We start from the raw sequence: 20011 nt of genomic DNA on the forward strand, positions 1-20011 counted from the left end.
AGTTTTAAAGATAAGAGAAATGACATCCCCAATGATTGAATGGCTTCTTAAATTATGTTCGCCTCTACGTGTGAGAACCGTGAATCCAACCTAAGAGTCTGACTGTGAAGTAAGTCTAGGACTCTTTCTATCACCTCATTATCATGCTACCCTTCAATGCAGCAAACATAAGAAAGTAAGAAATTTTTGTAGAGCATGAGATGGCACAGAAAACTGTCTTTCTCTGCTTTTGTTTTGTCTTACTTCATCATAGTTGCTTCAATAAAATATCACAAACAAGGTAGTTTCTGTTATAAATAACAGAAAATTATTTGTCCATTTTGGAAAGTAAGAACTTAAAATGTGATTGTCATCAGGGGCAGTTTCTGATATATCTCAGAGAAGATGCCTTCTCACTCTGTCTTCACATGATTGTAAACAAGGACACTCTCTGTGGCTTCTTTAGCAAAAGCACTATGCAAAGCTCTTATCTAAATCCTCACTTCCAAACCTGCCTCACAAACCATCACATACAAGTTTTGATGTACACTGAGTACTCCTCGACACACTGTCCTTTACAATGCCTCTCTTCACCCATGTCTTCTTCATGTTTCTATTTATTTCCCAGGGTCAGGTTCTGATCTTATGTCTGTTTTCTTTCAGTTCACTGGAAGGTCTTAAAATTTATTTCTGTGCATGAGTAAAGCATGAAATGCCTATAGTGTACTGGTCATTGAAGCTCCAAGCTTACATGGTCACAGCTTAAATAAGAAAGGGTCAAGAGATGGGGTCAGACCAGAGTTTGGTATCTATTTCTGGTTGGGTTACCAGACACATAATAGGATATATTCACTTTTGGATAAATATTTGTCACAGATATGCTAAGCATTATATGTTGTAGCTTTGTGAGCTAGTGATATTGACATAAATATAATAAAATTCAAGTTCTACATCACCCATGCTCTAATAGGGCAGCTGAATAATGAATATTAACAGTATGTCTATTGACAAATGAAGATAGCAACGAAAAATAAAGCAGAAAACACTGGGGAAACCACTGTTTAGAGAAGACACTGGAGAATTGCTCTGTGGGGAGTCATGAGCAGAGAGCTGAATGAAGTGAGAACAATAGCATGCTTGTCTAGGGGAAGTATTGCATAGAGGACAAAGCTAGCATACATTTAGTGTACTGAAAGATTGGTGCATAAAAACCCTCATATGTTTAAATTTCAGTAAGCATGTGCACAGTAAGGAAAAATTAGTTGAAAGAGCTAGGATGTGGACAATAATTTAGAGTCATAATGCCTGTTGTAAGGTTTGGGGGTGTTTAAATTAAATAATGAAGCAAGCTATTTCAGGCTTTTGGGCAGAAAAGTAAAACATTCTGGTGTGTTTTAGAAGAATCTCTGCAGAAGATGGACTGAAGGGATATGATCTTAAGTGGGGAGACTAGTTAGGACTACAAGCAGTATTCTAGAAGAGAAATGATGGTATCTTGGCATGAGATCTTATCACCGTGAAGGCTGAAAAATGTTTGGGTTACAAACATATTTTGAAGTAATAGCCAACTAGATCTCAAGAAAGATTGGATATAGGGCATGGGGCACAGTATAAGGAATACCTACAATCTTGTTGAACTTAGCAGCTAGAGTAATGGGTTTGCCAGTCACTGAGGAGACTGAGGATTGGATCCAAAAATAAGGAAGTCAGTATTGGCTGTGGAAACCATGAAATGTCTTTGAGATAAAGCAGAAATGCTGGTGACTATGGGATTCATAAGTCTAGGCCAGAAAGAATTTCAAGGCAGAGTTATAGATGGAAAGTGTCAGCTATGGTTATGAAATAAACCAAAATGATTGAGAAAATGATTGCTGCTATTGAGAAGATGAAGTCAAAGACTGACTTGTCAAAAACAAATCCAGCATGTGGTTATCAGGAACCAGTAAGTACAAGTATAGGATGGTAAGGATAGCTAGGTAGGAGCTATAGAGATGACTCAGTGCTTAAAAACACTCACTGCCCTTGCAGAGGACCAAAGTTCAGTTCCACTCATCCACATGGCAGCTCACAGCCATCTGTAGCTCCAGTCCCAGGGTATTCAATGCCTTCTTCTTCTAACCTCTGTGTTCACTGTCTAAGCATAATGCATATACATACATACCACATAAAAACTCATACCTATACAAAATCAACTTTAAAAATCTTTGTGGGTGGAAGTTCCTTTTTTGCCTGGTCCCACATCCCTTTAATCCCAAATAAACACACAGAGACTTACATTAATTATAACCTATTTGGCCAATGACTCAGGCTTCTTAATGACTAGCTCTCTTTTAATTGTCAACCCATTTCTATTAATCTAAGTATTTCCTTGTGGGCTTATCTTACCACAGAATGTCCAGACTTGTTACTCCTTTATTGGCTACTTGATGTCTCCCTGGGGGCTTCTCTCTGCCACCTATCCCCAGAATTCTCCTCATCTGTTATCCCCACCTATACATGCTGCCTGGCTACTAGACAATCAGTATTTTATTCATCAACTGATAAGAGAAATATATATATATACACACACAGAAGGACATTCCCCATCAAACATTAACAACAAAAGAATAGCTGGCAAGATTCCAAAGGTGTAAAGGAAGCACACAAAAAGAGAAGACATTCCTGTTACCACACCAGATGAAACCTATTCTTCCATTGTAGAAACCTAACACCATTTAAACGCACCTGCTGGACATAGATTGTGGGTGTCTCCAAGCTACAGAAAGGTACCTGTTTCCATATGGACTTCAAAACATCAGAGACATAGCGAGAGAGGATAAAGAACAAAAATAAAGCTCAGAATGAATTTGAGGTGATAGTAGGTTTCAAACCCATTATGAACCTCCTCATGAGATCCCTAAACTAATTAGGAACCAGCTTGAAAAGAATCATTTACAATATTCAAACCACTAGGAGCATAATTTAGGGGTGAAATGAGAGTGTGATTAAATCCTAAAACTGTGAATAAAGACAGAGATATGATTACATAAAGCCTTTAAAATTTCTTCACAGTAAAAGGCAGAAAAGAGAGAGAGTATCAAGGAAAATAGTATGAAAATTCTTATGAAAAGAACCTGTTAATTTTTCACTTTTACCATACCAAAAGTCTATACCAGAAAAAGAGAAAAAAAGAACTGACAACCAGTTTGAAAAATGAGCAATGGAAAGCAGTATGCATCTAGAAGGAAAAAGCATCTAAATGGACAATCAATGAGTAGGAGGATTCTAAATCTCATTCATTATTTAAAATGCAGATTTAAGCAATGAGATAAAATTCATCATCTTTCAAATTTACAAATATTAAAAGTATAGATAATATTCATTTCTGTCAAGGGTACAGAGATATAATACCTCATGCATAGTTGGTAAATGTGTATACTAAGACATTTCTTTTGAGTAATTTGTCAATATTGATAAAATGCTAATTAATCTTAAAATTTTAGAATAGTTTAGATTTGTGTGTAAATAGAGAAGGTAGAGGATTCTTATATTTCCCACATACATTTCTCTAGTTATTAGCATCTTATATCAGGAGAAGAGGCATCTAAACTCCAGCCTTAATACATACTGCTATCCAGGGAAAGCAAGCTATGCCCATCATCATCAACAATTTGCAAAGCATTCTTCCCTTTCCTGCCTACCTTACTGCAGGAAGCAGTTAGGCAGATGCAAGGTGGTGCTATGGTGTCTCCAAGGAACACTTGACCACCCATTAACACCTTACATGAGAAAGAGATCTATTAAACTACAAGGAAAGAGTTTCTTCTAAAATATCATATTCATGACCAACTGGATAACCACCAGACTCCATCCCAGATTAAACCCTGAAAACAGACAAAGGACCTTTTCATTCTCAGTCTCCAAGAATCCTGATGTCTCTAGCTACACAGTTTCCTTCTAGACCTAGACTCCATGCAACTTCAATTAAACTGCCTGAGTTGCTGCTCTTCGCCTCAGTCTCAATTCTGTTACCGTTGAATAAGAAGTCCCCTCTGTTGGGTATCACCATTGTGAGCCACCCCCAAATGAAGTAGTATGAACACATTGTTATTAGCTGAGATTATTGTTTCATTGCAACTCATTTAACCAGCTCTGATCCAGGATTCTCAAAAGCTATGTGCTATCTTTGGTAGTCATATTTCATATTTTTCTTTGTTCTTAATCATCTCAAGGTTTGAAGAGGACAGGTGATGTGTTTCATAGAATTTTCCTTAGTTAGGACTGTTTGGTGTTTACCTCCTTCCTTGACTAGCACTGCATGTTCGTGGGGAGAGGATCTGTGAGATTCTACCCCACCCCAAAGCTTAGTGCCCCAGGGCTCTGAGCCACAGACCTTTCTAAGCTCTTTAATCCACTTCTGCTTCCAGAGTGCCTTCTTGTTTCTCACAAAACTGTTTCTGTTTCTACCATTGTCCATATGCCTTCATTCAGTTCTTTGTTTTGAGACACAAGAAATTAGAGATCTCAAGTGCCTGCTGAACTCACATCCATGCCAATAACAGTGGCGAGGTATAGTCACACTGCTTGATTGAGGATTATCTAGTTAAAATAATATAGCATTCTCCTGAACAGGGGACTTTTGCCTCCATATTTACTCAATGATTATTTATGTCCATGCAATGCATGGGTGTTATTTATACGTAGAATTCTAATCTCATCTAGTTTAGCTAGATAAGTTTGTTGCTGAAGTTGTTCCCGGTTTTTCCTTGGGAGCTCATTCAATAGGCTCCAGTGTTCTTCTATAAAACATGCATTACTATGTTTAAAGCCAGCAGTTCATTCTTTTCCAGTGCTAGAAGATGTTTCCAGCTCATGTCACATACTGCCCCATCTCAGAATCAGCCATATTTTACAAGAGGTTTTTATTCTTTTATTAGGCTATAGTATTAGTAGCTAAGACCAGAGCAGAAAGCACATTCATTGCCTCTGTGGTGTCTTTATTTCTAGACCTCCCAGCTGACAGAATGAGAAAATGATTGTGTATGCAAATCTCTTTATATATACTTAGCTATTTATGTTTCTATATGCAAACAACCAAATCCACAGTAGGCAAAACATGAATTCATGCTGTCATCACCAATTTTAATCCATCACCACCCAGATTATCCTCCCTTTATTTCTTCATTTATTTGTAACCTCCCACACTAGCAGTAGGAAGCCTGACTCCCACCAGCCACCATCCATTTACCTAACTGTTGAATTTACATGTATTTAGAATTTACATGTTTTCATCATTCACCTCCTGAGAAAGAGCCATATCAGAGCTATGCATGTTTATTCTTGCCTTTGCTCTTACAGACCACATTCATTTCCTAAGTTACTGAGGTTAACACTCCATGCCTCTACCTCCAGCAGTGAAGTTGTTATGCATACTTGTGATGTGGTTAGATAACATTGTGCAAATTATCCTAATTCTTTCAATCTTCTTGATCTTTTTAAAAAGTCGTTTGCTCCATTAATACAATGAGACTCTTACAGAAGCTTAATAACAAAATATATAGATAACTCAAAACACTAAATATCAAAAAAAATCCAGCCAGTAAGTTGGATAAATAAATGAATCAAGAGTTCTCAAAACATGAGTACTCACAGCCAATAAACACATGAAAAAAAATGTGTTCAGCATCCTTAGCTAGGAGAAAAGTATGAGTCAAAATTACAATACGACTCTTTCTCACCCTGGTAAAAATGACTGTCATCTAAACAACTAAACAAATGGTGGAGAGAGCACAGGCACACAGGAAATCCTGTACACTGCTAATGGAGGTGAAAATGAGTTCAGCACCATGGAAATCAGAACAGAGGTCCTCAAAATACCAAAACTGGGCCGTGATATAGTTGAGCCTCAGCAACTCTGAAGGACTCTAAATCAACACACTGCAGATAACTCATGTCCATGTTATCATGCCCAATAGGCATGATGGAATCCACCCAGGCTTTTTCTATGTGTATCTGCATGTCCTTACTCCAGTCCTTTGTTCTGGGACATACAATCTTGTAGAGCACAGCAGGTGTCCTGAATTGGAGAACAGATGAAGAACAGGTGACACCCACCCTGAGTTTTATTCAGCTATAAAGAAGAGCAAAGTATCAGACAGAGTACAATGGCTTCAGGCTGGTTTTCTTCACTGAGAAGTGTGTGCCAACATTAGTCCATATCTCTTGAAAGCTTAACAGCTCATTTCATTTTTTTACTACTAAATACTATTGTCAACATAGATGTCAGAGCTTATTTATCTACCCATCAGTTAAAGGTCACACTTTGCTCCTACACCTGCTTCTTCTGACATCCTTTCCTAATCCTTATAAGGACCCATGTTTTCCACACCAATGCCCCATTCTCCCTTCAGCTCATTCAAACTGACTTGCAAAAAAGGAATACATTTGCCTGAAGAGAAAATGCAAGTACCAGGACCTTTGCATTTGTTTCTCCCAGTGTTTGATTTTGCTCTGCTTCTGTTTACTAGATACTCAATCCCTCTTTATCTTCAATGTGTTTTTTCTCACAGGATGAGACTGGGAAGCCAAGTAGGGGCTGAGGTCCCATGCTCCATCTAGAATGAGTTTCAGCAATCATTTTACTAAAAAATGAGTTTTTATAGTAGAAGAATTTCTGACTACATTTCACAAAAAAGATGGTCTCTCCTGTTTTCCACTAAAACTAGTGAGACATGGTTTATTCTTGCAGATAAAGCAAAAGAGAGTTTAGAGAATCTCCACTCAGGAATTCACTTGTACAGCATCCACACTTACCCTGAAGAAATCCATGCAAAGCCCACATAAGCATCCCCATGTATATGGCTACAGAAGCTTTGACTTGATTATGTGTGCCTCTGAGTGTACCTGTCTTATATAGATTTCCATGCAGTTTTCAAAGTGATACTCTCTGTAGTAATGTTCTCTGTGGCACTATTAACCACAAAATGATTTTCTAATTGTGAATTATTGATTAAATATCTTACTGGTTAAATATCTTACAGTGCAGCTGACTGTTCATTTATGTTCATTGATGGGGGATGTTATTCTGTAAATATGTTTCTCTTATTGGTCGCTGAATAAAACACTGATTGGCCAGTAGAGGCAAGAAGATAGTTGGGGCTGGGAAATGAGAATACTGGGAAAAGGAAGGCAGAGAGAGACCTCAAAGAGACATCATGTAGAGACCAGGAAGGTAGGACACACCATGTGTTCTGTGGTAAAATAAGGCCATGTATAATTCATAGATTAGTAGTTATGGGTTAATAATTCAGAGACAGCTAATCAGTAAGAAGCTCTAGCCATTGACCAACAGTTTTATAATTAATATAGCACCGCTGTGTTTATTTGGAGCTAATTGGCTGTGGGACCAGACTGGAAAGAAACTTCAGCAACAGTTCATCTCAAAAAGAAGTGATGTGGATTATTGTGGCCTAATGTGGATGAATGAAGGGGAAAACGTTGTAGTCTGCATAAAGAACAAGATTAAATTCTGTGTTAAACTGGCAAGATGTACCCATCTACAAGTCTATATTGGCATTGAAAGTACCTGTAAAATACAACTAAAACAGTAATTATTGTTACTTTCAGGGAATAAATGAGATGGGGGAAACAATTTAAACCTCCTTGTGGTATATGATTTTTTTAATGGAAGAAAGATGAAATAAAATCATATATATTCCTGAAGACAACAAAATTATTTTTGAAAATATAAAAAGTGATCATATATAACAAAGATTAAAGGGTACAAGGTAAATACTTAGAAGTCAATCGCTTCCCTATAGACTGGCAAAGAGCTATTATAATTTGAAATTAAAAACACAATATGTTTTTATATTATGTGCTAGACTCCAAAATGAAATACTAAAGCTGTTATCTTGTAAAATATGCACAAGTGCTTTATGAGAATGATTATAAAACTCTAATGAAGGAAACCAAAGGACCAGATAAATATAGAGATATCCCATGTTCACAGATGAGAAGATGTCAATTCAACACAATCCCTGTCAAGTCAAATTTGTGAATATTTAAGAACTAATTTTAAAGTCCGAGGGGAGACACAGAAGACTCAGACTAGCCAGTGATTCTCAAGAAGTAGGAGAGAAAACTGATGCCACTCAAATGTAAGGCTGACTTGAAAGCTACAGTGTTGGAGACATAATTCCATCCAAGCAATGTGAGCAGTGCCAGTGTCCATAAATTGATGGAGAGATAAAGAAAACATGTTATATATGCTTTATGGAATGCAACTCAGCCATAGAAAAGATGAAATCCTGTCATTTATGTCCATGCAGGAGGGACTGCAAGAACATTGTTTGAAGGAAAATAAATTATCACAGAAAGACAAGTGCTATATGATACCAACTTTATGGTGATCTAAGGAAGCTGATCTTTCACAATGCAACAACAGAATATCAGTTACCACAGACTAGGAGGGTGAGGAAAGGACTAATAGTCCATTATGGTGAGGAAGGCATAGCAATCAGAACAAAGCAGGGGCATAAACCCCCAGTGACCTGTGTCTAGCAGCTGGGAAGCTCCCATCCCTAAAATACGGTCAGCAACTGGGGGTGAGTGTTCAAACACAGAAACCCATGGGGTGAATTTAGACTCATCATAAAATATGTCAATATAATGTTCTATATTGCTGGTTTCTATTCATCTATGTGTCCGATTTATGAATTAAACTTTCTAATAGCATGTGGGAATTTACTGTACCATCATGGTCCCATGCATATACTGAAATGAATATTGTGCAGCATTTTCCTGAGTTCTGGGGAATATTTTATTGAATTTTCAAGCTGGAGGTTGTCATGGGAACTCTGAGTGTGTAGCCAGCCATCAGAAGCAAGAGTAGGTGGGCACAGTCACTGTGCTGATATAAGAAAGAAGGCAAGCTTCTGAAGGGCTGTTCATTTAACCTTTGAAGTTTGGCTCAGTTTTGAGATCTTGTTTGTTTTCTGCTGCTATAGCAGAGCCCTTAGGCTGGATAATTTATAAAGAGCAGAGAGTCATTTATTACAGTTCTGAAGGCTGAGGACCCTAACATGAGAAGGTCAACATGGAGGGGGTGGTACTTCTTGCTCCATCACCCCACTCCAAAACAAAGCAAGAGAGGCAAAGGAGACCCCACGTACTAGGACTTGCTGGTACAACAAGCCCACTTCCTGATAACCATGCGATTCTATGCATAGATGCTTGACCCAATGACACCTTTTTGTTTTTTTCTTTTTCTTTTTTCTTTTGAGACAGAGTTTCTTTTCTCTGTGTAGCCCTGTCTTACCTGGAACTAGCTCTGTAGTCCAGTCTGGCTTCGAACTTACAGAGATTCACCTGCCTCTGCCTCCCAAGTACTGGGATTAAAGGTGTGTGCTACCACTACACTTGGCTGAGGCAATTTTCTCTTAACCACTGCCTCCTGATTGTTAGCTGTGCATTAACTTCCAAAACAAAGTCAAATGTAGCACAGGATAATTGGTTTTAGAAATCACTACACCCTTCTTCCTAAGATTCTAAAGCCTGAAGTGGGGACAGAGACAATACTGAGTAAATGACTAAGTGTTGGAAGTAAGTCTTGCTTTGCTGTCTGCAAAATATGGGCTTCTCTAAGCCTCAGACCTCACACCACAGGGCAGCTCACCTACTCCATTTCCTGGGCTCCTGCCCATGTGCTATGCTTCAGAACAACCAAAAAATATCCTCAGTGCAGAAAGTAATACAGCAGGACTTTTTAAATCTCTTTCCTGCATGGGTGAAATTATTTGGTTTAAGACTACAATTTAAAAAACATTCTTTCAGTCATTTTCCACTGTAGAGGAAAAGAGGGTAAGCAAGGAAGAGGGGAAAACGCAGAAGAGAATCCATCTCGTTTCCTGTCCTGGGGTAAACATTGGTTTTCTCTTCTGCCAGAAAAACCCAGGGATTACTTAAAGGCTGGAATGATTGGCAGCTAAGATGCCGGCCTCTCCTCCCTTCTCGGGAAACCAACTCACCTTGCTGCTTTGTTTTTAATGGTACATCAGGCAGGCAATGTTAAACTCTTTTCTTCTGTCTAATGGTGTCCAGACATGAATTCTGGAATAGAGAAAAAATAGTGGAGAGGTAAAGACAGTGGTGAGCTGTGGCACTGAAGAGAGGGGAACACAGACAAGGCATGGAAGACATGTTTTACACACCTGGGGCTATACATTACTGTTTTTTGTTTTGTTTTGTTTTTGTTACTGCATTTAAGAGAGTGTATCTTGGCTCGAAGATTTGTAAAAGGCTGTAAGAAAGCAAGAATAAAGCTGTTTAGGGCTTCTCAAAGGAAGGGATGTTCTAGTTTCACCAGGCTCTCAGATGGACACATAGAGCATTTCCCAGAATTGTTGGCAAACAAATTTTTGGTGGTTAAGACACCCAGTTTATAGTATAAAGGTAGAAATCAAATCAGAGGATCCTGCATATCAGTTGGTTCTTGCTACTCTCAATCTCAGATACTTGGCAACCACTTATGGCTGGGAACAAATTGGCATAGCACCAATGGTAGAACAATCAAGACTGGCTCTATAGGATATAGGTTTGCCCTGGATGCCATTCTCCCTCTTGCCCAATTTATGGAGAAAAATCTCACTCAGAGCTTCAGCAAAGACTGAAGTAAGTGGGAACATACACACAACCTTGGAGCTGTTGTGTGGTCACTTCTTATTCTGTTGGCTACATATGATGAAAGAAATAAGCCTAGAACCACAGTAAAGTGTGCCCAAAGTTCAATGACAAGGTGTGGACACAGAGAATAGCGCAAAAAGGGAGTCCTTAAGGCAATCAGCACACCCAGCATTCAAACCCACATCAACTTAGGTCCTGTGTAAGGCTGTTTTCACAATTACTAATCACTTTTGGTTTCACTAAGAAGTAAGCCCACAAAGATACCTCTGTTTTTTAATATCTATAGGACTGAACCACAACAAAGTGGGAATTTGGGTAGAAGGGTGGTCACAGTCAACCTATTAGGGTTTTGTTCCCTGAAAATCCATTTACAGCCTCCTATCATCAGCACCTTACACTTCAGCACCTTGGTCAGGGCCACTCAGGTTCTGAATCCACTGATCTCAATTTGTCACCTCTTCTTCCAATAGCATTAAAATCAGCTCATAGACAAGTGTCCTCAACCTTGACCAAGAAGCTTTACTTCTGTGCATCAATTGCCATCCAAATTGTTGCTAACAAGTGACTTTTGAGGGCTTAGCCTTAAATGGAATATCCATATCACCTGCCTTCCACATAGGTTCTGGGAACAATGGAGAAGAAAGGACAGAAGTAATGTAAGAGCTGGATAAAGAGAAGGAGGGTTATGACAGGCAGTCTTAAAGGGTATGACATGTCCATAGAACTCATTGTAGATTCATTTGCCTGCATAGGGTCAGTACAAGTTTGAGCCCATTACCATTCAATTATAGAGAGGGGTAGGGGTATATGTGGTGTTGCACTCCATCCAGGAGCCAATAGCAGTTATGTAATTCATTAAAAGAGGAAGTCATTATCTTTAGTGATTAAAGTGGAAGATGACTTACTCATCTTCCAATAGATTGTTTCATACTCATGCCCACACAAGTAGTCCTGCTTAAACCCAGTGGGTCATAAAGTAAAACAGAAAGACATGAAGTGGGAAGGGTGCATGATGGGAGGAGGAGGGGTTAGTGGGAGTGGAAGAAATATACAAGAGGTACAGGGGCATGAGTATGACCAGAATGCATTATATACCCATGTATGATATTCTCAAAGAATAAATTAATTTAAAAACTTCTCTCAGGGTGTTTTATTTAAGAAAAAAATCTGATCATTGGATTCTGATATTTTCTGTTCATCAAAGCAAATAGCCACTAACTGTATGTGACATTGCATTTGGATTTCAAATATTAGCACTATCCAGTGCTAATTATACAGCCTGTTATCAAGAGACATATATTTAAGAGTGAAAATAAGAAATGGACATAATTAATTGTTTTCAATTGATGTTGAAAACTAGATGACAATGAAAATAAGACAGACCATGAGTCTTTGCCTGGTGGAGGTTAGAGTCTGCTAAGTATCTGGAAGTAGGTCAGTGGACGTAGATGACCAGCAGAGAAATTACTTCGGTATATGAGAGGGAACCATGAAAGAGGTCAAGAAAACACAACTTTGGAAAGATCTTTTAGGAAGTATGAACTGGGCTGTTTATGACAATGTCACTCCTCTAGGAATGTGATTCACAGAATATGCTTTGGAGTTTGTGATCTGGAGTCAGATCTGTCATAATACTCTGGGAGAGGCAGATGTCTATGATCTACATTTATTTCACAGTACCATCCATTTTCATTGGTGTAAACACATCCAATCTAGTTGGCTTCTATAAGATTTTACCTAGAAGTGAGACATAACAGTTTATCACTATAGACTTTCACCAACAGACATAGACAACACAACTTCAAGAGCATAAATAATAGTAGAATAGTTAGGAAGTAATGAGTTTTACACACTCATTGTCTGTTTTAGATATAATTTGTTCCCATTTTAAAGAGGTTGGTTTTTCAAGACAGGATTTTTCTGTGTAACATTCCTGGCTGACCTAAAACTCACTTTGTAGACTAGGCTGACCTCAAACTCACTGAGATCAACAAGTCTCTGGAAGCCTTGATTCTTCAACTCCAAAGCACCATTAGTGCTGTGCTTCAACACATAATTTATGAAATTAAGATAAATAGCTTTCTTCATAGGGCAGTTTTAAATATTAAGTAAGTTGGTTTGTAAAAGATATTATGCATGTAGCAAATTATAAACCTTCAGCTAGTGTTGGCTACCATCACTGATATCACAAGTAAGTTTACTTATATGTAGAAAATAAATACTAGGAATCCCAGGAGGGATTTTTGGAGTGAGGTATGCAGCGCAGACCAGACTTGGATAATCAAGTTGATAGCTGGAGCCTGCACCTGATATTGCCAGTGTCCACTGCGTGCACCTGTTTGCTGGTGCTCTGATAGTGAAGCACTTATACACATAAGTCCTCACCCAGAGGAGCCTGGAACATGTCTGAACCTAGACTACATTGTAAACATTTCTATACTCTCAGGTGAGGCATCACTTCATGCTACCCCAATGCTGCTCACACATCTGGCTCTTCTTCCTCTGAAATTCACTGATAATTTGTTTTTCTGCTATCATTTTCTTTTTTCTTTTTATATCCCTTCCTTCCCAGAGAAAATGAATTGAGGACAAAGCTAGTATTCATTTGGGCAACCTTCTGAATGCATTCCAAGGCTTAACTCATTTAGTTGTCACAAAATCAAATAAAAAGTGTGCTAATATTATCCCATTTTGTGGATATAGAAGCTAATCCAAAATCATATTCCCTGTGAATGAACGATCTGGAATCTGTACCTAGGTGTATTTGCTATATTCATGACCATCAACTCCAATCCATATCTCCTGTCCTCACATTCATTGATGATGGATTATTGAATCCATGGAGTCAAGAAGGTCACTATCTCATGGTTTGGACATTTAACATATTTTACAGTAAAGACACTTAACTCTCTTAATTGTGTTCTCCTAGATCTTGAATTGATAGAATTCTCTTGAATTCTATAATTAGTATAAGGTGAGCATAACGGTGTTTTCATTCAACAAACCTTTTCTTTTGGTGTCTCATCATTGATCTGAGCAACAGTAATGCAGCAGAATAAGAGGGGGTGGTCCAAGAGCCATTTAGTTCAATGATAAAAAATGAAGGAATCTGAGAAGGTATAGGCCCAATTTTCTCCACCAAATATTTGGCTGTATGTGAATGACTCTAACTCTCCCTCTGGGCTAGATTATGGTTCAGTAGTAAAGCGCACCTGCCCTGCATGTTTAAGACTCTGGGGTCAGTGATAAATACCAATTTAAAGAGATGCTAAATGCATGATTACAAATAACAAGTGTAGCAACATAGATGTCCACGTGGAGATATGGGAAGAAAGACTCACATTCTGGAAAGATTATAGAGGGTCATTCACAGGTGGGGCCAGAGGAGTTAGTGACTTCACAGTTATCATGGGCAGACAGACCTGGAACTTTATGTTGCCATCCCTATTCTCTAGTTGAAAAAGTTAATTCTTGTAAATTTTATGTGTATGTGTTTTGCCTGGATGTGTATGCACCATGAGCATGCAGTGTTCATGGCAGCCAAAAGAGGGCATTAGATTCCCTGTAATTGTGGTGTGTGTGCTGGGATCCAAATCCTGGCTCTCTGAAAAAACAGCTTATGATCTTAATCACTGAGTCATCTCTCCAACCCACTTATCCTAAAGCTTTTTGTTAAAGGAAATGAAATTCTTATTCCTGAGTATTAGGCACTATGCAGTGCACACTGATTCCAACAGCAGAGTCACAACTGAATGAGCAATTGCTTGGGCTATTTAAGGACTTGTATTCATTTGCTTCCTCTGCAAGCAAACATTTACATACACAAGAGGAAGGTGTTTGAAGGAAAGGACTGAGAGTCTGATGTATTCAGGAAGTGTCAGCTGATGGGAGCACAGCCAGCCACTGCTAACGCTGATATCAGAGGGACAAGAAGCTCAGAGCTCTCTCCAAACTATCAAAAGTTCCATTATGTATTTGCAGAAGAAAGTCTGGGATCTGTCCTTCAATGAGTCATGCTTAAATAAGACAGAACATTATCTGTAAGAAACATTAGCATCTCCTCATCTTATTGCATGGGGAAAAATAATCCAGCGTCCAGACCAGGAGTTATAAATGGGGAGATTGCCAGCAGTGGTATTGACAATCAAGCTGTCATAGTCTTCCTACCACAGGTGCCTTGTCCTAAAGGCACATCCTTTCCCTCTTTCTACCTAAAATTTACCAGGCCCAGCACACTAGGTCCAGTTACACTCCCTTCACACCAGTATTCCTAATAAATTCAGCCTATGCAATATCTTTCATTCTCTGCCTTTCTGTAGCATCAACAGAAAGTTGACTGTAAGAAAGTCAGGAGCCAACACTGTAGTCACTTGTGTTTTTCTTAATTGTTTTATGTGGAAATGTTTTATCTTCATTAGAGAAGAACACATTCCTTCAAGAAAGCCAATATATCTTCTTTTTATTTTGCCCCCTAATAGTGCCTAATATATGTAGGCAAAGCTTAGAAAATAAATGCTCACTCAGCTAATATTGCCAGGGCTTCTCTCACTACACAGGTAGAGACAAGGCTCTCACCTCATCCTCAAAATGCTGCCACTCTCCTGCGAAATAGGATATTTAAATAAAATGAGCAGAACCCTGCTAGAGAATAAATTAGCATCCCCCATTTAATCAAAGTAATTATGAGAAAATACCATATATCTGTTGACATGTGTGAGACAGAGTCCAGAATAGAGACTTGGCATTAGTGGTGAATGTGGGTAAGATATTCACAGGTCATGGCAGGTTGCATGTGCCTAATCTGGGACAGAGTCTCAAGAAGCCATCCTTAGAAGGGCATCTGGTCCTTTGTAAATCAAGGTTGAAAAATAAAAACCATCAGAGTCAGAGAAGCAGATAAATAGAGAAACAACTATTATTATAGGGCCTTGAATGCATTCAGAATGGCATCTCAACTTGGAGCCTGTCCAGGACTGACTTGTTTCTCAAAGTATATACTGAAAGACATCAACTCCAAGCCCATGGCAGAATCCAAAGCAAGTGACTAAGCTCAGGCTATGGCAATGTCCAATGCTTCATCCATAATGGGAGGTAATACATGCCCAGACCCTCCCCTCTGGAGATGTGGCCCACAAATTCTAGACATTGTTCACATGTCAACAAGCTTTTGCTCATCTGGAAGAGGAGAGAAAGAACCAATTTGGAATGGATCTGAATATCTTAAATCATTAAATATGGGACTTCTAGTTAACTGTTTGGGGTAATTACAGAATAACATTACCAATGGGAGAATGAGACTAGATGAGCACAAACTGGCAGGAATGAGTTATATCCTCTCTTCCGACTCCCACCTGGATATGACTGTTAGTAAAAATACTAGGAAGTGCATAATTAGAAATGTTGTGGAATCAAGTTGATGAAGGTAAAATTTAAATGCTGTAAATGAATGCATTCATTTCAAATAAGCAATAATTTTTAAAAAGTTCATGTGTGTGTGTATGTATATTTGTAGTTACACAAGAATATGGTATATCCTTAAAACAGGTATACCATAGGACATTTTCATAACCATAGAAGCTCTTTATTGTCTTTTTGCTAATAAATCTCGCTTACTTTCCAGCCCAGAAAACTGCCAATCTGATATAATAATTATCCCTATTACACAACTTCATAGTGTAGGAATACTTCAGTTGCTGTCTTCTCTGGTTTCTTTGGTACTGTGTAATTATTTATAACAAGCTATTATAATTTTTTAAACCTATGAAAAATTTAAAGAATTTTGTGGTGATATCCTGTATACTTGCCTCCTAGATTATCCCAATTCCCTTTTGCTTAACTTTCTTTGTTTCATACCTATCCATAGTTTTTAATCTCTTTTTATTTTTTATTTAAATTGAAAACAATCTTATTTAACATACCAATCCAAGTTCCCTTTTCCTTCCTTTATCCTACTTCCCCCACCATCTCCCAATCTCACTTCCCACATCCACTCCTCACAGAGGGTGAGGCCTTCCATGGGGGATCATCAAACTCTTGTCATATTATTTGGGGCAGGACAGAGACCCTTTCCCCTGTATCTAGGCTGAGAAAGAATCTCTCCATAGGGAATGGGCTCTAAAAAGCCAGTTCACGCACTAGAGATAAATACTTGTTCCTCTGCCAGAGGCCCATAGACTTCCCAAGCCCTTCAACTGACATCCATGTTCAGGGGGCCTGCTTTAGTCTTATGCAGGTTCCCCAACAGTCAGTCTGGACTCAGTGAGCTCCCACTTCCTCAAGTCAGCTGTTTCTGTGGGTTTCCTCAACATGATCTTGATCCCTTTGCTAATTACTGATCCCTCTCTACAACTGGATTCTAGGAGTTTGGATTAGTGCTCAACTGTGAATCTCTTTCTCTGCCTCCATCAGCCTCTGGATGAAGGTTCTATGATGATCAATATCATTATAGGGGAAGGGCAGTTAAGATATCCTCTCCACTATTGCTTAAATTCTTAGTTGGGGTGATTCTTGTAGATTCCAAGGAATTTCCCTAGAACCAAGTTTCTTGTTAACCCCATAATGACTACTCTATTAAGGTATCTCTTTCCTTGCATGCTTTCTCTGTCCTTTCCCCAACTTAACTTTCCTGATCTCTCGTGTTCTCCTCCCCTCTCCTCTTCTTCCCCTCCTCTTTCCTACCTCACCCCCATGCTCCCAATTTACTCAGGAGATCTTGTCCTTTCCCATTCTCTGGGGGACCATGTATGTGTCTCTTAGGGTTCTCCTTGATTCCTCTGCAGTTGTGGCCTATGGGCTGAAGATGGATGCCCCAACATTACAGAGGAACTTTGGGTGACTGTCCAGGTATCAAGATGTCTCTGTCAATTCTAGTGTTTATATATTATCCTTCTGTGGTCTTTGATGGAGTTGAAGGCGGATAGTTATAATCATAGTTTTCCTTAGTTATGATAAAAGATAAGTTACATATAAGACTTTAGACTCACAAAGATAGGATAGATGATATTTTCTTTAAATCTTATTAAATGCTAATGGACTAAATATTATAATCATAGTTCTTACTTGATAACTGTTCTGTTATATATAATTTGACTATGGTAAAGTTAAAACCTTTCTTTTTATTTAGGCAGAAAAGAGGAGATAATGGGAGATGTCATTCTGTAAATCTGTCTCTTATTAGTTGTTGAATAAAGCACTGTTGGCCAATAGGGAAGCAAGATATGTGGGACTAGCAGTCAAGGAGGATGCTGGGAATGAGAGGCAAAGTCAGTCACGATGTAGACCACCAGTGTATGAGGACCCTTTTCTCTAGTAGGAAAAATACTTAGATTAACAATTATGGGTTAAATACTTAAGTCAGAGCTAGCCAGTAAGAAACAAGCAAACACTACAGATTCATAATTAATATAGTGTCTTGTGTGTTATTTGGGGACTGCAACTGTGGCAGGGCTAAGGCAGCTGGCAAGGAAGACTACACTCTAAAACATGTTTATTTATGAGGTAAAAAACAGTATTTATTTCATTTTATTGATTCTACAAATTGAGTAGAAATGTTTCTTCTTCCATAATTATGTACAGATATTGCTGCTGAAGCATATGGTGCGAGGAGCATTCGAAATAACTAAAGTTTAAAGGTTTCCAAGAACCCACACAAGCAGCCCAGTTAATCTTCACTCACCCCCTAATGAATCAACAGGAAGATAGCTGAAAGAAGAAACATTCTGCAGTTAAGCAGTCATTCAACCCTCTTCTCTTCCCCAGCTTCCTGATGAATAGAACTTGGGCTCACAGGAATTGATGATGGCAAAAAGGAAACATTCCACAATTAGATCACATAATAGTCCCTCCTTCTGTGACCTTTTCACCCTGTTAACATCCTGCTTATCTTCACCTGCATTCCTCACCTTCAGTGGTTCATGATAAAGAACACTCCTCAGTCTGGTTACCAGGCAAGGACCCCTCCTGTATTCCCACCCTAACCACTGTATAAAATAACTGAGAAAAATAAAATTTTACAGCTTGATCAGAAAACTTGTCTTGCTGTCTATTTCTCGTGTCTCCTGTCCCCTCATGCCAGGTTTCTCTGGGCTTGGCCTCAGTTTGTGCCCTGCTGGCCAGGGCAAATTGGCGCCCAATATTCCGGCTCTAAGACCTTGACTCCCTGGCAGCAAAACCTATTCAGGTCCATTACTACCGCCTTGACCTTATAGACCAAGGGCTGGAAGAGCCTCATGACAATGAGCAACAAAAATAAGCCAAGACACACCCAGAGAGCCAAAGGTTGGCCTGCTCAGACCTGATCCTTGTTGAGAAGGGTGCATGGCAAAGCACTGCAAAGAGAAACTATGTATGTATGTATGTATGTATGTATGTATGTATGTATACAAACATATACACACACACACTCTGGTCTCTTTAGGGGATGCTTAACTGCATAGAGGTTGATGTCAACAAAGTCCTCTCCTCTACAAAAAGACAATGAGGGCAATCAGGGCCACCCATTTGTCAAGTCAAGCAAATAATGATGCCCGATAAAAGTACCTCATTTTTTCATGGGGCTAGGCCTTGGCTCTCCCCTTCAATCAATGGCTGTTAGTATGGTCATCCTCTTAATTGATATGAATAGGGAGATTATGGGGTTAACATTTTCTTTAGATGAAGGTTTTTAATAACTAACTTCATACTTTAATAGACTTAAGGCTTTAAGCCTTTCTAGTCTTTCTTCTGTCAACTTTATTAATTTGCATATTTCCATAATAATTTCATTTTCATTATGTTATAAAATATATTGGAATGTTATTTCTTCTAACATTCTCTCTACAAATTAAGGCAGGTGCAACTTGGATTTGTCTTTAAAATATACAATCAGAAAAATCTAACATACCATAGCAAATGCTGCAGGGAAAGGAGAACACACTAAACGAGGAAGGAAATAAGAATGTCTTCCTTGGTGTGGCAAATAAAGATGAGGCAGAAGTATACAGTTAAGAAGGCTGCACACAGTTGGTACTGCATTTACAGGGAAAAATATACCCTGTCAGTGCACTGCTAGCAAGTCATTAGGAGGGATGATGGAACAGAAGGTGTGAATTCCAGGAAAAATATATGAGACTTGAAGGCGATAGTGCAAGATTTCCTCAGCTCCTCATTTATAGGACTCTTTATTTATCACCACAATTTCTATTGCTACAATGTGATGGAAGACCCAGAAAAGCTCTCAGTAATGTAGCAGGAATTCAATAAATATATATCGAGTGAATTAATCAAATAATCAATACTCAATCTGCCTCCATTAAATAGGCTAAGTTTAGATGCAAGGTACAGAAGACCTTCAATCTTGCCAGCGTGTGCCAAGGTGCCAGACATGTGAAAA

Source organism: Mesocricetus auratus, unplaced genomic scaffold, assembly GCF_017639785.1.
Source record: "Mesocricetus auratus isolate SY011 unplaced genomic scaffold, BCM_Maur_2.0 Super-Scaffold_100041, whole genome shotgun sequence".
Classification (NCBI taxonomy): Eukaryota; Metazoa; Chordata; class Mammalia; order Rodentia; family Cricetidae; genus Mesocricetus; species Mesocricetus auratus.